This window comes from Mus musculus, chromosome 18 (genome assembly GCF_000001635.26).
Source record: "Mus musculus strain C57BL/6J chromosome 18, GRCm38.p6 C57BL/6J".
In the NCBI taxonomy this organism is placed as follows: domain Eukaryota; kingdom Metazoa; phylum Chordata; class Mammalia; order Rodentia; family Muridae; genus Mus; species Mus musculus.
This window is the reverse complement of record NC_000084.6, coordinates 4,353,393-4,369,943: the sequence shown is the minus strand read 5'-3', so window position 1 is coordinate 4,369,943 and position 16,551 is coordinate 4,353,393. Positions and strand designations below refer to the sequence as shown.

Sequence of the window (16,551 nt, the reverse complement as noted above, 5' to 3'; positions counted from 1 at the left end):
AAGGGAAAATGATGCAATTATAATCTCAAAAACTAATGTTTTAAAAATCCAATCTCGAGAGAGAACTGAGTGACTAATGGGGTGGAGTACAGAGCCTGGAGACTCCAGAAAAGCAGATGGTTTTCGTCCAGAGAAGATAATGGTGGGTGGTGCAGAATGGTATGAGACTTCTGAGTAACACACGAGTTTAAATAAATGAATTCTCTACTTCTAGAACTTTCCATTTAATATTTCAGACTGAGATTGATTATGGGTCACTGGAAAAAAAGAAAGTGAAATCATGGGTAAAGAGGGACTACTGTGTGTCTGTGTGTCTGTCTCTCATCTGTGTGTATGTATGTCTATATCTGTCTGCCTGTCTATCTATGCATCACCTATCTGTCTGTGTGTCTGTCTGCCGTGTTTATTATTTATATATACACATCCAAATGAGACTGCCATCCTTATCATTTAAAGCAGTGGCTTAGACCTCCTTATGTGAGTTTTCAGGACTCATTTTCCATTTCTCGAGGTCTGGGTATGCCAAATTATTTTCGGATCTCAAGCACAACTTAACCAAGAGAAAGGGTGAACAATCTGATCACTGCTTGTTACACATACCAATTTCTGATAGGGCCACACGGGGTCACTGTTGACACGGTGGTTTTATTTGGCCCACGTGTTCCTATCCAAAGTTGGGAGGCCCTTGCTATCCAGATAAAGGTAATTTACTTTTCCTTTGATCTTATTATTAACAGTGCTGTACTGTTACTAACTGTCCCTGAAGATGTTACTATGTACCCCATTTTATGGAAACCAAACTTGAAAAAGATTAAGTAAAATTATCAAGGTTAAAATGAGTGTCTAAACCAGGGTTGCCTGAGTTTTTGACAACTATGTCTTAAGAGTATTCCTGATCCTGTAATTCCACCTTTAGAAACCCATCCAATTAGAGATGTGTGCACTCGAGGTCTCTCAGTGCTAGACATAACAATAAAAAACACATTACACTTAGTACGTAACTAATTATACTAGTAGATCTCAGGTGTAAGCATTTTATTTTGTTGTTTAGTTAACAGGGCCCCAAACTGTATCACATTTCATTTATCAAGGGTGTCAACATTATTGACACCCATTATTATTATTTGACGCCCATTTTTGTATTTTCTGAACCACTAGGGTCCAGAACCTTTTGGTGCAGCGTAATTCAGGTGGCTCAGTGGTAAAGAAATCCTTATGTTCTTGCAGAAGATGGGCATTTGGTCCCAAGTATCCACAAAAGGTGCTTACAACCATGCAAAAACTCAGCTCTTGGGGTCCTGGTGCCTTCTTGTGGTCTTCAAGTGGACCTGCAAGCAGGTGGTACACATGCAACAATAGGCTATATAAGTTACTTTTCCTTACTGCAATGAAACACTGAGCACAAACAACTTAAGGAAGACAGTTTTAGAGGCTAGATGTTCGAAATGGTGAGTAGACATGGGGGTAGGAATAGGAAGTTTCGAGATTGCGTATCAATCACATACAGGAAATAGAGAGCAAATTGGAGGTGAGTAAGGCTATAACCCCCAAGCCTGTCCCCAGTGATGTACTTCCTTCAGCAAGACTCCCATACGAGAAATTCCACAGCCACCCCAGACAGTACCACCAATTGGGGATCACACATTTAAATACATGAGCCTTTGGGGGACATTTCTCTTTCAAACCATCACAAAAGCACAATCAGATACATGCAAAAGTTTTAAAAGAAACTCTGTTTTGTTGGGGAGATGTTGGTGTGTGTGTGTGTGTGTGTGTGTGTGTGTGTAAATTTTGATAGTAAGACATTGAGGGACAATAAAATGTGAAAAACCTGTGGATAATTATTCTCTTTCTCCAAGGGACAGGGAAAAGGTCTGTTCTGTTCGAAGATGAGAACACTCACCTGGGAGGCTGGCTCGTGTCTCTTCCTGTGCTCCCTTCACTCCTCTGGACACTTGTGACAAACAGAGTTCTACTTTGGGAGGTGCTGGTGATGGTGATGAGACCTACGTACATGCTAAGCATGCTGGCCTTTAATGGGAAGCCAACTTAAAATCATGAGAGCTTGAACTTACACTGCCAAGTCTGTGAAAGAAACACACAGCCACTGGTAAGGAAGTACTCAGCACATTCTTGCCACATTGGTATTTTGCTGTGTCTTTTCTCTTTTACATCTTAATTCTTTAAGTTTATGTGTAAAGCCATTAGTTGTATCATGGCTTTTTTCATTATACTTTGGTCTCATTCATTTCCCTCCCCAGTGTGTGTTCCCTTCCCAGTGTATGCTCCCTTCCCAGTGTATGCTCCCTTCCTAGTGTGTGCTCCCTTCCCAGTGTATGCTCCCTCCCCAGTGTGTGCTCCCTCCCCAGTGTGTGCTCCCTTCTCAGTGTGTGCTCCTTCCCCAGTGTGTGCTCCCTCCCCAGTGTATGCTCCCTCCCCAGTGTATGCTCCCTCCCCAGTGTGTGCTCCCTTCTCAGTGTGTGCTCCCTCCCCAGTGTGTGCTCCCTTCTCAGTGTGTGCTCCCCCTCTGTACCCTTTCTTTCCCCAGCTGATACTGGGGATTAAGTGTTCTGCTTTCTCATCACATGCATTTCATTACCCTCTCTATTTCCCTCCTCCCTGAAGATCTCCTTCTCCCCAACCACATCCCCTTTCTAGTTTTGTGACCCATGTACACATATGTAAACGCACAGGGTAGTGCTGGGGCTCAAACTCAAGGTCCTCATGTTTGTAACACAAGCACTTTACTGGCTGAGCCACTAGCCCCTAGCTCACAGTTTTAAGCCAGCTATTTTAAGTATACTCATTTAAGTTCAGCTATTTCTCTTTGCTGTATGGTATCTGCTTAAGAAGCCTCATGAAAGGCCTTAAGATATTAAAGTCCATTTTTTCCCCTTAGCTATTTCATAGTGTGAAACAGGAATCACCCATTGGAGGTCCCTGAGACACAAAAGACATGATCTTAAACCTGACCTTTTAGGATGTTGCCAGGGCCTCTGCAAACGATGTCAAACTCTGACCGTTTCTTAGTTGGGTATTTCCTTTAAAATGTCCTGATGCTTATCAAGCTCACATATTTTTCCAAGAACTCAAGGGAGATTTGCAGTGGGATAATCCACTTCACATGGTAAAAATGAAACCCCACAGACCTCGTGATGCAATAAAGAGAATGTAATAAAAGAGGCTCTGAAGGAAACTGGAGGTTTCATATCTTAAAGAGAAAAACCATACTCATACAGCTTTGGCCTGCTAAATTACTGACCCAGTTTCTCCACGCACAGATCTGGGGTTTCTGTTAGTAACTCTTGCCCTGATGTGTTGAAAGGAAAACCAACCATCATCAACCTACTGTGTTCCTGCATGGGAGAGATCGAATGGCTTCTCAATGTGACATTTTAAAACTATACAATCTACTTTTAAATCTTTAACATTGAAATAGCAAGCATGCCTATGAAGTGTCCAGAGCCAGAAGGAGGAAATCACTTTTCCAAAGCACACAGCTCACGCTAGGCAAGCCGATACCTGCATCTCTGTGTGTGGGATTCAACATGGGAAGCTATGTTTTCTAAACTTCACCAGCACAGGATGGGGTGGGGGTGAGGTACCTTGAAAGCTAGGTGTTTGGCTGGACTCTTTTCCAGCATGTTAGTGGGAATTCCACAGAGGAACATCTTACCACATCAGTCTGTTACAGTGGTATTTGGTGGGATTCCTGGGTCCCAAAGGCTGACTTCTACTGTTTTCTGACTCTGTCTCTCTGTCTGTCTCTCAATCTTTCTGTCTCTCTCTTTCTCTCTTCATCCCTTCTTCCATCCCTCTCTCTTTCTCCCTATCTCTTCCTTTCTCCTTTCTCCTCGTCCCCCCCCCCCTTTCTCTCTTTCTCTGCACATGTGTGCATATGGCATACATACTGGACACCAACTGAGACCTGGTATCTTTCTTTATGGCTCTCCACTGTATTCTATGAGACAGGGACTGTAGTGAGTCCTCAGTTTGTTTCATCTATACTTACTGGCTGGTCAGCAAGCCTGCAGGATGGTCCCATGTTCTCTGTAGCCCTAGGTTTTACAGGCACCTACCACCTCATGCAGAGTTTGCATGGCTTCTGGAACTCCAAACTCAGGTTCTCTCGAACACCACACACATGACCATAACTCTAGCCCCCCAATTCTGTTGTTTGCTAGTACTGGGAGCCTATCTGTTCATGGTGCCCCCACCCCAGACCCTACCCCCTGCCCCAGCCTCAGTTTAATCACATAAAATGAAGTTACTGAATTAAGTCACCTCTAGGCCTTTGCCTCTTGTGGGGTTCTTGCCATGCCATATCGACTAGTAATGGAACTGACACAGGCCTCTCAATGCAGTGCCCTTTGACCAGGTCCTTGTCATCTCCAAATACTGTCTCTGTGTGAGGGAGGGCATCTCAGAAGATCCTGTATTCTCAGGAAGTACAAGCACATTAGTCCCCACCCTCCACTCTCTTCAAGTCTACATCCTCCAGGGAATGTATCTCACAGGACACGTGTCTCATGCTGTAGTCTTACACATTCTCTTTGCCTGTCCAATCTCTCTATCCCTGGTCCAGCTGTAGGCTATTGAGTTTTGTGCACTGTTATCCCCAGCAATGGACATGTCGACAAGCTTACAGTTCACACTCGACTCTCACTGCATGCATGGATAAGTGAGCAAGTTGCTTTTAAAATAGCCCAGTGAGAGCTGGGCTCAGGCATAGTTTCTATATTTGAGAGGCAGAGAGAGTCAGGATAAGGAGTTTGAAACCAGTCTGGTCTCTGTATTGAACTCTAGGTAAGGCAGAGCTACCAGTCCAGAACCCACCTTTCTGTCTTGGTCTTGGTGGATCTTTTTCACATGTGTGTGGATATTTTGCCTTCATGTATAGCTGCACACCACATTTGCCTGGTGCTAGAAGAAGGTGTTTGTTTCCCTGGGACTAGAGTCACAACCAGTTATGAGCTGCCCTGTAGTTTCTAGGACCTGAACTCCAGTCCTCTGCAGAAGGATCCAGTGCTCTTAACCCCTAAGCCATCTCTCCAGCCCTAGATCCTGTCTCAAAATAAAACAAAAATAAAAAATAAAATAAAATAGCATACTTGCAATTCTTACTTGCAAAGTTAATTTTATTTATTTTAATACTTCTGTTTATTTGTGTGTGTATATGTGTGTGTGTACATTTGTGTGTGTATACATTTGTATGTGTGTGTTTATGTATGTGCACATTTGTGTGTGTTTATGTATGTGTGTGCACATGCACTATAGCACTCTTCTGGTGGCCAAAGAAAAAGGTACAGTTGTCTGCTCTCTCCTTCTGTTATGCAGGTCCCAGAGATTGAATTCAGGTCTTCAAGCACAGTGGCAAATGCCTCTACCTGCTGAGCTATCTTGCCAGCCCAACACGGTTAATTTTAGAAGCTATAACTAGGATTATAGATAATGAAATGCTAATGTTTATGCATAGTAAAGAAAGTCAGAATGAAGTTGATGAAAATAGTAAAGGCAGGTTTTGCTGGCCACAGCATAAGGGCTGGGAGTAAGTCAGCGTCATCGTTTTCATTTTCCAGAATGGCTACATAACCACAAGCTCTTAGCCAATCAGAGCTACACTTCCAAGAGAATGAGCATGAACTTATAGTGAGCTCCCTAACTTAAGGAAGTGCTACCCCGTTTTCCGCATTTATAAGGTGAGTGTGTTAAGTCACCTCAAAGACCTTTGCTTATGTTGAAGACCTGTCCACATCAATTCATAACAAAACTAAAATTTGGACGGAAATGATGAATCGCATCTGGGAGTGAGGTGGGAACCTCAGAAAGTTCCTCTCCTTTAATTAACTGGAGCCGGAAAGATGCATCTTATTCAGCCCTGCCCACACATCTAAGCCCTGTAACTAGGCTCTGGAATCTTAGCTAGGAGGTTGGTGCAGGGAGGATCAGATCAAAGGGCTGACTTCCAGTGAGGATTCAAGCAGCAAGAGAGGGAGAATGACCTGCTGTGACTGACAGCAAGCATGTGCACAGATGTGGGGAGAGAGAGCAAGGGTGTCTTCCTACTCTGCAGCAGTCAAGGGTGACTCCTTCACACTGAATCAAAGCCCAGGGGCCTCATATCTGCTGGAGTCTGGGACCGTTTGTTTTTAGTGGCTACATCATTTTGAGGTCACTAAACAGGGGTCAGAACTTTGGCTTTGTGTGTTAGCTGAGTACTCTCAGACACTTAATCCTGCTAAATTTATACTACTCAAAGATAAAACAGGGTTAGTACATTATTATATAATTAATATACTAATTACATGCTTTATATTACATAACTAACCAGTAAGTAAAAGTGTTTTACTTTTCAAAAGCTCAATATGAATGTGAACAGAATTGATTTCACTTTCCTCCTGCTGTTAGAATTGATATTAGAAAAAGAAAAAAGAAAACAAAATCACTTTTTTTTCCCTTTAATGTAAACAAAGACAGCAAGATCTGGTGAGATTAAGTGATTTGCCCAGATTATGGGGACCAGGAAAATAGGGGCAGTGATGTAGCTCACACAAGTTCTTTCTCTTGGCGAGAAGTTTCTAGTTGTAACCCCTCAGCCTTTGTAGAACTCCTGTTTCGTGGTCGCAAGCCTACACCTTGCTAAAGGAAATGTCCCAGGTGATAATTCTTGTCAAACTCCCAGAGCAGACACTGCTCAAGTCCTGTCCACCTGCAAGCTCCATTCTCAGTCCTTGATTCTGGGATCCTTGTTGCTCAGGAGAAACAGACAGCTTCGGGGCTGCTGGCTGTGACACACCCTCTCACCCCACATCTCTTCTCAACCATATTAGATGTGTGTTACATGTTCCTTACCCAGAAATCCCTTTGCTTTCCCAGAAGCCAGGGACTCAGAGACAGCATGGCCTGGGTCCCCGGTGAAGCTCACACCTTTCTCACACCTTTCCTCTGGAGTCCTATAGGAAAGGAATTCCAGACTTTATCTCCTGGGCCTCAGATCTCATCAGAGTCCCTGCTGTGCTGCTGTCTGTCTGTCTGTCTGTCTGTCTATGCCCTTACTAAATCTTCTAATAATCATCTTGCCCCAAAGGACAGCATGTCTCAGTGTATCTTTCTTGAGTCCCAAACCCATAGCATTTTGGTTAGGAGGCAAGCCAAGGCAATTTGACTTGACTCATCACTTTCTTGTGGAAACAGAATATCTGAAGAGCAGCTGAAGAGATATCAGGTCTACTTCAGCTCACTTGGTAGAGTCTATCACAGCAGGAAAACCATGGAGACTGGAGTAGCTTGGTTGGTGGTGGCAGGCACCTTTTGGTACAACTTGTTCACATCTTGGTGGCTCAAACAGAAGCATTTCTGTTCTAAGTGGGAAAAATGTTCTGCCAGATATTAACAATAAAATTAAAATTTTTTTAAAAAAAGGGTTGGTTAAGCACTCAATTTTAAGGACTCAATTTTGTATCTTTCCAAACCTAGGTAAATATCAGGTGGTATTGGTGGTTCACCTCTAATTTCGGTCTCTAAGATCCCCAAAACAAACTGACTAACAAGACTAGCAGGCTGTGCATTTGGTTGAGAGACCCTGCCTCAATGAATAAGGTGCAAGCAGCAGCAAAAGAAGATTCTCACCATCAGCCCTGTGCCTCCACAACTATGCAAGCCCACACACATGCACTCACTGCTTGTAGATGTATGTAAAAGTGTGCATTCAAGCATCTAACACACATGAACACGTGCACATACAAACATCCTCATGTGCGTGCACACACATTCATGCAAGGGATGTGGGAAATGGAGGGAACAGATATAAGATCTCCCTCCTCCTACTTCAGACTCCAGAATGTGGATGGTGCTTACCAGAGTTTCCAGATTCCTGTGACTCTGAACAAAATTGAGACGTGGAAAGTCGCAGAATAAAAACAGTTTATCAAGAAAGGATGTGTGCCGAAGCTGGGCAAGACTGAGAAGCCACAGCAAATGTGCAAAGCATTGAGACTGGTATGTGTGAGAGTGATAGAAACACACACACACACACACACACACACCTTTATTCCTTTGAGACAAGGTCTTTCACTGAATCTGTATCTAGATTGGCAGCCAGCAAGTCCCCAAACCCTTCCTATCTGCAGCCCTCAGTTCTGAAGTTGTAAGCAGGTGTGGCCATATTTGGGTTTTCCATGGGTGTTGGTTGTTTGAACTCAGGTCTGCAGGCTTTGTAGTTTGCAGGTTTTGTAGTTTGAATGAGAATGACCTCCATCACTCACTTGCTTAACTATATTTGGCCCTCCGTTGACAGAATGCTTTGAGAAGGATCAAGAGGTGTTGGCTTGTTGGAAGAGGTGAGCCACTAGGGGAGGGGTTTGAAGTTTGAAAACATTAGTGCCACTCGCAGCATGTGTCTCTCTTTGCCTCTTGGTTGTAAGTTCTCAGCGACTACTCCAGTAACATGCCTATTTGTGTGCTTGCCTGCTGCCATGTTCCCCACCAAATAAACTCTGACACTCTGAAACTGTGGGCCCCTGGTGTTTGTTCTTGTTTGTTTTAAACAAAATCTCAATAGTTAGATTTTTTACCAATGAAGACTCCAGAGCCAGATGCTGGGGTGAAAGTCTGTTAGGGGAGAGAGAGGCAGAAAAAGCACTTCCTCTTCCTCAGCAGACATCCCAGAAAGAATGCCCTTCAAACTGAATGTCCCTCCCTTCTACTTCCTGTGCACCTCTCTATTAGTTTTCCTGACTCTCACTCTCTATGGTTTTTCTTAATAATTCTATGTTCACTCCCTGACAATTGATTGTTTGATCCACATTTGACCTATGGTTGACTTTATTTGAATCTGTTTATAATATTCGAGCAGAAAGCCCTTGGATTAAAGGTGTGTGCTAAGACTGAGCCACACCACAAATAATAACAGGTTTTTATTATTAATAATGGGTTTTTTATTATTAATAACAGTAAACACACAATCTCGAGGTTCACAGTGTCATTAAATTAAACAGTTTCTTTTCTAAGTTGCCTTGATTGTGGTATTTTGTTAGAGGAATAGGAAAATGACAAACACATATATCAAATTCTCTTACTCACTAACCCAGTGGCTCTCAACCTTCTTAAAGCTGCTGTGACCCTTTAGGACAGATCTTCATGTTGTGGTAACCACCAACCATAAAATTATTTTTATTGCTACTTCATAGCTCCAATTTTGCTACCGGTATAAAGAATAACGTAAATATCTGTGCTTTCTGATGGTCTTAGGTGATCCCTCTGAAAGGGTCATTCAACCCCCAGAGGGGTCTCCACCCACAGGTTGCGAACCACTGCACTAAAGCACCTCCCCAGCAGCAAGGATTTCAGGTGTCTGTTTCCCAGGATTACAGGCTTAGCTCTTTTGCACACACTGTGCCGTTTCTCCCATGCTCTGGTACATGAGGGCACAGAGGGGAAGATTTCCAGCCTTCCACTTCACTAGCTGGATGGCTGGTTTTTGTTGTGGTTGGTTTTTTTTTATTTAAATATTATTATTGTCATTATTATTGTGTATATGTGTACACATGCATCATGGCCAAGGTTTAGAGGTCAGAGCACACTTGAGGGAGTCTGTTTTTGCTGGAAGGCAAGTGCCTTTACCCACTGAGACATCTTGCTGGACCCCAACTCATTTCTCTGACATGCCAGGCCTGCTTTGGCCTAGTCACATGCTTCACGCCATGTGAAAGTGATAGCGGGGGGAGGTTTTTAGAAGTGAAGCCTTGAAGGATCCTCACAAGGCCTTACAAATGTGATGGGCAGGCATCATGCAGTGTTTGGCCTGCTTGTCGCTCTTCCTTCACCAAGTGTGGACACAGCCTTAACTCCCTCCAGCAGTAGGAAGGCTCCAAGTTCTGTTACACTTAGTTTGTTTGTGTATGTGCATATACCACAATGCACCAGTAGAAGTGGAGGTTAGAGGACAGTTTTAGGAATTGGTTTTCTCTTTGTGAACCCCAGAGATTAGAGTTAGGCTGACAGGCTGGGTGACAGGGACCCATCTTGCTATCTTGGAAGCAGATACCAAGCCCTCAGCTGGTACAGTACACACACCAGACCCTCAGCAGGCACAGGACACACACCAGACCCTCAGCAGGCACAGGACACACACCAGACCCTCAGCAGGTACTGGACACATACCAAACCCTCAGCAGGTACAGGACCCACATCTTCAGCCACTCAACACCTCCACTGTGAGAATATGAAGCTTTTTATAAATTACTCACTGTCTAGAATTGTGATGCATAGGTACACATGGTATAGGAAAGGAAAGATAGAACTCTGGGACAAGGAACTGAGGTGCATATTTTACATATCAAAGCAGACCTGGTCTCCAGGTTCTCCCAGCATCCCTCAGTCCTTACCTGGCATACCCTGCCCCAGGGCCAGTGATCTAGCCCCAGAGTGGCTTCCCAATAAACTTGCTTTTAATATAATCTAATCTGGCTTGAATTGGTTCATTTCACTGGTGGAAAAATAACCTATCAATTTTAATTTTAAATTTCACTCTCTTGATTTAAAACAAAGCACCCAGGGCTGGAGAGATGGCTCAGTGATTCTGAGCACTAGGTATTTCTCCAGAGGACCTGAATTTAATTCTTAGAAACTACAGGGCTTTTTGTAACCATGTGTTACTCTAGTTCCAGGATCCCAATGTCTTCGGCTGGCCTCCCTATGTGCACCTCACATACATGGTGCACAGACATACATGAAAGCAAAATACCCCATACATAACTTTTTAAAAAGATTACTTTTTAAATCAACACCAAAAACTGAAACTCAAAAGGCTAAACAAACCAAACTCTGGATCTGTTGAAATAATCACAAAGGTTTACTCTTGTGTTGCACATAAAGAATGCCAGTTTGGTAGGGGCTTCCTATGCAATTGGTTTTGCAGGGCAGATTCAGGTTGTGTTGTTGTTTTCCCCCCTTCAATGAACATTTATGCTTGCATATACAGTAGGATCAAGTTGTATAGTCTTTTCTTAAAAAGTTATTCCCCATACCCAATCACACATGGACAATAGGTCCCATGCATGGCCAACACTATTGTCCATGTGCCTTAGCTGCAGGTGCTATAAGCAGAAGGTCAGAGAAGGCTGTGTGGAAATGTAGGCAAAGAAGAGGGGCTAGGCATACATGACTGAAGATGCAGAATCTCCACAAATCCAGGAGGGGCTGTGTGAGGAGACAGAGGTTAGGAGGACTATCACCAATGTTTTCTACCCTCTCAAAACGTGACTAATGAAAGCTAAATTCCAGTCTGAGGATGAACCCTCCACAGTCCTGGGAACAGCCTGCCCTCTGTGGTCATTTTAGAAGGCCATGAATAAGAAGTTTGCATTTGAGAGTTTGAATGAAGAAGATACAGCAATAGTTCCCATTTTCCAGATGCGGTACAAGGAGCTCAAATTTGGGGATGTCTCAAAAGTCGACTTAAAATTTAAAAAGCTTAAGTTTTAGCTTTAGCTGCCAACAGGTGGTCTCTCCACACCCACAAGCCCAGTTCATGGCCAGACAACAGCCATAGCTGAGTACATTCAGAAACACCCTTCCATTCCCATGCGGCAGTCCCTCAGGACTTCCCTTCTAACCTCAAGACTCAACAGTCTCTGCTGAGGCCCTAAGTCCTCTTTCCAGTACTTCTTCCTGCTCTGCACACTGATGGCAAAAGCTGACAGGTTCATGAAGGAAAAGGTAAAAGTAGGATGGCAGAGGGACTGTCCCTTTGGGCCTTGTCTGCTCACTGCTATAGTCAGTCCCAGGCAGAGCTGCAGAGGATGAGGACAAAGCCTCACAGGCTTATAACTTTGTCATATATATGTTCCCAAATAGATTTGTTCTTTCATCCCCACAGGTGGGCAGGTGAGAGCCCAAGCTCTAGGGTCTTTCATTTTCCAGTGACGTATGAAGTCTTAGTGAGCTACAGGGGTGGAGCAGAATCTAACGATGCTCTCTGTGGTCCCATGAGTCTGATGGACATCCTTGATCTATCCTAAGATGCAGAGTGTGGCTGAATGGATGAGTCACCAACCAGCAGCTGCAGAACACACTTCTTATGGTGATGAGAAGGGGCACAGTGTGTGCTAGGGGATGAAATTAACATATTTAGTGCCAGAGGAATATGGTCAAAACTAAGGGGTGGGATACAGAGCAGAAAGCCTTGACTCCCATCCATGGGACTGTGTGCCTTATAAGGGTATGCCAGGCTCTGACAAACTTATGTGTTCTGCATGTAAAGAGCTTTATTATGTTGAAACACCAAAGAACTCCAAATAGATTGGACCAGAAAAAAAATTCCTCCTGTCACAAATGCACGAAATAAAGAAAAAAGTATTAAAAGCAGTAAGGGAAAAAGGTCAAGCAACATACAAAGGCAGACCTATCAGAATTATTACAGACTTCTCACCAGAGACTATGAAAGCCAGAAGATCCTGGACAGATGTTATACAGACCCCAAGAGAACACAAATGCCAGCCCAGGCTACTATACCCAGCAAAACTCTCACTTACCATAGGTGGAGAAACCAAGATATTCCATGACAAAGCCAAATTTACACACTATCTTTCCACAAATTCAGCCCTATAAAGGATAATAGAAGGAAAACTCCAACAAGAGGAGGGAATCTACACCTTAGAAAAAACAAAAAAGTAATCTTCTTTCAACAAACTCAAAAGAAGATAGTCACACAAACATAATTCCACCTCTAACAAAAATAACAGGAAACAACAGTCACTATTCCTTAATATCTCTTAACATCAATGGGCTTAATTTCCCAATGAAAAGACATAGACTAACAAACTGGGTATGTAAACAGGACCCAACATTTTGCTGCATACAGGAAATGCACCTCAGTGACAAAGACAGACACTATACTACCTCAGAGTAAAAAGCTGCACAATGTTCCAAGTAAATGGTCCCAAGAAACAAGCTGGAGTAGCCATTCTAATACCGAATAAGATTGGCTTTCAACCAAAAGTTATCAAAAAAGATAAACATATTCATCAAAGGAAAATATACCAAGATGAGCTCTCAATTCTGAACATCTATGCTCCAAATGCAAGGGCAGCCACATTCATAAAAGAAAGTTTACTAAAGTTCAAAGCACACATTGTACCTCACACACTAAGTTAGACTCCAGAGAACCAAATAATCCTATCAACAGAGAATTCTCAACTGAGGAAACTTGAATGGCTGAGAAGCACCTAAAGAAATGTTCAACATGCTTAGTCATTAGGGAAATGCAAATCAAAACAACTCTGAGATTCCACCTCATACCAGTCAGAATGGCTAAAATCAAAATCTCAGGTGACAAAAGATGCTGATAAGGATGTGGAGAAAGAGGAACACTCCTCCATTGCTGGTGGGATTGCAAGCTTGTACAACCACTCCTGAAATCAGTCTGGTGGTTCCTCAGAAAATTGGACATAGTACTACATGAGGATCCAGCTATATCACTCCTGGGCATATACCCAGAAGATGCTCCAACATACAATAAGGACACATGCTCCACTATGTTCATAGCAGCCTTATTTATAATAGCCAGAAGCTGGAAACAACCCAGATGTCCCTCAACAGAAGAATGGATACAGAAAATGTGGTACATTTACACAATGTGATACTACCCAGCTATTAAAAACAATGACTTTACCAGTAACTATTTTTAACTGGTAAGCTGTGCCTCTAGCCCTTGACATTGAACTTTTGATCTTCCTGCCTCAACCTCCCCATGCTAGGATTACAGATCCTTGCCACCTGTAGTGGTTCTAATAGGGTTGGCCCCCATAGACTCATGTATTTGAATGCTTGGCCCTTAGGAAATGACACTATTAAGTGAGTGTATCCTTGTTAAAATGGATGTGGTCTTGTTGGAGGAAGTATGTCACTGTGGGGCTGGGATTTGAGGTCCTACGCTCAAGCTCTGCCCAGTGCAGAAGACAGTTTCCTTTTGTCTGCCTTTGGATCAAGACAGAACTCTCAGCTCCTTTTCCAGCACCATGTCTGCCTGCATGTTGCCATGCTTCCTGCTATGATGAAAATGGACTGAACCTCTGAAACTATAACCCAGGCCCATTTAAATGTTTATTTTTTATAAGAGTTGCTAGGTAATGGTGTCTTATTCCTGGCTATAGTTTGGTACATACGGAGAAGACTGGAAAGCAGTACCTTATGAATATACTAAACTACAGACATATTTTTAATTCATAGATTAGAGGATTGTCAGGTTAGTTGCTAATCATTTTCTTTCCTGAATGAGTAAATAAGGAAACAATTTCTAACACATTCTAACTACAGAGTCTAAGCTCATTGTTGCCCCAGCTGAGGGAAAAGTTCCTCCAGGGAACTGCAGCAGCAGTCTGCAGCCCAGCCAGGTTGGAAGTTTGTGCCCTGTGGAGACCTTCCTAAAGCTGTAATCCCAGCATGTGGCGGGTGGAAACAGAAGTACCTCATAGGAATCCAATGCCAACCTGGCTGCAATATCAAGTCACAGGCTAGCTTGGGCTACAGCATGAGCCTCAGTCTCAACACATACATGCATACGGACATGCATGCATAAAATAAAACAGACTCTCGGAGCCTTAGCCAGTGGATCTCCACACGCAGGCTTCTCATCTGCAAAGTTTAATAGTTATTTAGCCCTGTGTGGTTGTCCACACCTACAGTCCTAGATATTTGAAGACCCAGCTACACCTCCACCACCACCACCACAGGTAAACACACACTTTGCTAGCATGGGTCTGAAAAGAAATCCAGGAAGAGCTAGCCAGCTTCCTTCTTTGCAGTTGTATTCTCTTTACAGTCTGTTTGAGGCTGGTAAATTCATTGTTTTGTTAGACTTAAAAATGTCTGAAAGTTGCCAGGTGTAGTGATGTATATTTTTAACACTAGCACTTGGGAAGCAAGTTTCTTGGTTCATGGCTATCCTAGGCTACAGAGTGAGTTCTGAGACCAGACAAGGTGGCACAAAACAAAACAAAAAAACCACCCTATCTAAAAACAAAAGCAAAATATAAAATGTCTAAAAGTAAAATTTTAAATTCACCCCACAACATAAAATCAGCAGCTGCTTAAAGCAAAAGCATCTAGTTTATTAAAGTACAGTTGTACTGGGGAGCCTCCTGCAGGGAACTCACAGGCTCACTTCCCAAAATATGTGTGGTGTAATGAGCTCATCCAAGGGGGCAGGGCAGGGCGAGGCGTGGTTTCATGATTCTATTTTTAAAGTGTTTATAAGCACATCCTTTATTGCCTAAGTCAGCTGACAAGGGAGAAATGAATCTCACATAGCAGGTAGAGGCAAACTCCGTACTAATCTGGGTTTCCTTAGAAAGTCTAAAGGGTAGCAGTGCTTGAGTTTCAATGATCAGCTCTCCAACCAGTTCTAGAATCCAAGAAGTGAGCGCCACCCACCCCCCCACCCCCACCCCCACCCCCAGCCTCCCCAACAGCCTAGTGCAGACTGCTTTTGCCAATTCCCAGGCTGCTTGGTTGGTGTGGGCTATGCTAGCTTGCTCTCTGTGAGAACAGAAAGGTCAAGTCCTCCACAAGGTGAGCAACAGAGATTCCTGTAACCATCAAAGGACTTCAAGCCACACAAAGCTCTCACATTTATAAAGTAATTGCAGACAGCCAGGCGACTTTCCTCACCAAGTAAATCTAGTCTTGCTTGTTATGTACCTTAAGGTTCTATAACCTGGGCGCCGTTCCTCACCCCAGCTTTCTGTCCTACCTCTGCCAGAAGTTTTCTTAGGATATCCTTGAAGGGCGATTCATTTTCCACCGAGGGATCGTGGAAAGATCATTTTAAGGGATGCGTTGGACCTGGTGAGGATGATGAGCAAAGTGAGCAGCAACTTAGTTACAGGGGCACTGGCTTCACAACTCAGCCTAGGACCCCAGGTCTGTCGTTGGGATGGACATTAGACCTCTTTTGTTCTCTGGGGTCTGGTAAAGTACCTGGCCTTTGATGCGGAGCATTTGGAGGGGGGAGCAGGATAATGGTGACTGGAGTTCTTGGAGGAGCTTTCCTCCTAGAACTGTCTTTGGGTCTCACCTTCAGTAAACTTTCTAACAAAAAAGCAAACCCCTAGAATATTACCTGGAGCTAAGGGATCCTAGAAGTCGCTCTAATAGTGGAGCTGTGCCATCGAACAACTAATTCAGTAGACTAAAGATCAAAACTAGTTGTGCGAGCAGAGAATACCGCAGGCAATTTTTGCCAAAACTTAAAAGTACAGTATCTGAACTGAATCAGGGCGAGACCATCCTGGCTGCTTGCAAGCCTCCCGCAGCAACTGGGAGAGCTGGTCCTCTTGGCAGGTCCTGGGGAGGATCTAAAACCGCAAACTCCGGCCAGGAAGACGCTCTCTGGCCACAGATTGGGGACACAAGCCCGGGGTGGGGTGGATTCTCACCACCGCTCCGCCCGGTTCCGCCTCCATCTCCATCCCGCGCCCCGGGGCCCGAGGGTGGGAGGACGGAATTTCCCAGCGCGGGGGTTCTTGTGTTCCGGGCCAGCCGACAGGCTCT

At 43.8% G+C, this 16,551-nt stretch overlaps 1 long non-coding RNA gene across 1 annotated transcript; it reads right to left on the bottom strand.

The window, feature by feature from the left end:
- Nucleotides 1–998: 998 nt before the first annotated feature.
- 4833419F23Rik (RIKEN cDNA 4833419F23 gene) lies at nucleotides 999–16,397 on the bottom strand. Its single transcript, NR_040328.1, has 4 exons — nucleotides 16,121–16,397; nucleotides 15,752–15,843; nucleotides 1,904–2,085; nucleotides 999–1,328 (listed from the first exon to the last, which is right to left on the bottom strand). It is a non-coding gene; the product is annotated as an RIKEN cDNA 4833419F23 gene (long non-coding RNA).
- Between the last annotated feature and the right edge of the window lie 154 nt (nucleotides 16,398–16,551).